Source organism: Pteropus vampyrus, unplaced genomic scaffold, assembly GCF_000151845.1.
Source record: "Pteropus vampyrus isolate Shadow unplaced genomic scaffold, Pvam_2.0 Scaffold1957, whole genome shotgun sequence".
NCBI lineage: Eukaryota > Metazoa > Chordata > Mammalia > Chiroptera > Pteropodidae > Pteropus > Pteropus vampyrus.
The window spans coordinates 7,586-8,963 of record NW_011890738.1 but is presented as its reverse complement, the minus strand read 5'-3'; positions in this window follow the sequence as shown (position 1 = coordinate 8,963).

Sequence of the window (1,378 nt, the reverse complement as noted above, 5' to 3'; positions counted from 1 at the left end):
TTTCACACTGGTTCAGATTAGGCTCTTCTCCTAGTCCCTTCCCCAGCCCCTGTTCCTTTCAACACAGTGTGACTTGGAGCTTGCAAGCTATTGATGTAAGTTACGAGTCACACTCTTTCCTCTAGTGTCATAACTCTCACATGTCATTGGAGCAGATGTGTGACTCTGGCAAAAGACAAGAGGCAAAAAAAAAAAAAAAAAGGGTGCTTGTGGTTATTCCCTGCCATTTGCAGGTAGCTCTCTCAAGAATTCAAGCCAAAATACCTGTTTTCCCTTTCTTTACCTTTGAAAACAAATCTGTTTTTTTCCCTCCTCTGAAATTTATTTGGGGATATGTATAGCTTTATATTTTTATGGTAATATTGCCATCAATTTGACCTGCTTCTTAGAACAAAAGCAGGTAACATGCCCAAGAGTCTTTGTAAAGACTTTAAAATCTCGATTAACGTCGGAGGGTGCGTTCCTCTCTCGGCTCATCTGCCGGACGATCTTTACTCATCGGCTCATCTTTACTATTTACCTTCAAATTAACATCTTTGAAATCGCTAGGGTTCCAGGCTTTTCTGTCTGTCTTCTCTGGAACAGGAAAGGAAAGATTTGAAGTGTTATTCTGTTGTGCAGACCAGACTCTTGTTTTCTACCCCTGAAGGTTTGTGTTCAGTGCTGCTGTAGCTAAAATGTTCAAAATGCTGGATTTTGGAACATTCTGGTTCATCTAGGTGCTAAGACCTCCACGTCGCTGTCAGAGTCATTCCATTAAAATGATAGGGGCAGATGTTAAGATCGGTGACTGAAAGGCAGAAGAACAGAAACATTGTTTGGTATAATGTCCCTTGTGCTTTATAAAATTGATATGGAATTAATATGAAGGAGAGGCTGAGGTTTTGGTTTCTTCTGGATATGATTTAACAAGGTAGTTACACTGCCAAAAAGGAGATCTTAAAGATCTCTGTTTCTCAAATTAAAAAATATGCATGTATGTTCCTGCGGAAATGCGTACTAATACTTTGCAGTAACGTGGGAAGTTCTGATTAGATGTTTTTAAACGCCGCTAATTTAGGGGATTCTCAGGATGCTCCTTTCCCATCCCTTGCAAAGTTCCAAATCCAGTGGGAAGAGCAATTCAGATTCTTGTCTGTCGTTTTCTTTTCTGCTTTTTGCCTTGGCGGACTCCAGATTAACTATTAAAAGAGAATAAATGCCCTTCACGATCCGCTGGATGTTTTTCACCTTACGTAATAACAGGTTTGCTGGGAAATGGGCCTCATCCTGTGGTGTGCTGGTCAGCTGGGTCCCAAATAAACAAGGGCTTGGATGGTTTGTTTGCTCATTCCTGTGGTGTAAACACTTCCAGCCGGGCTGATTTTAAACTGTCAAG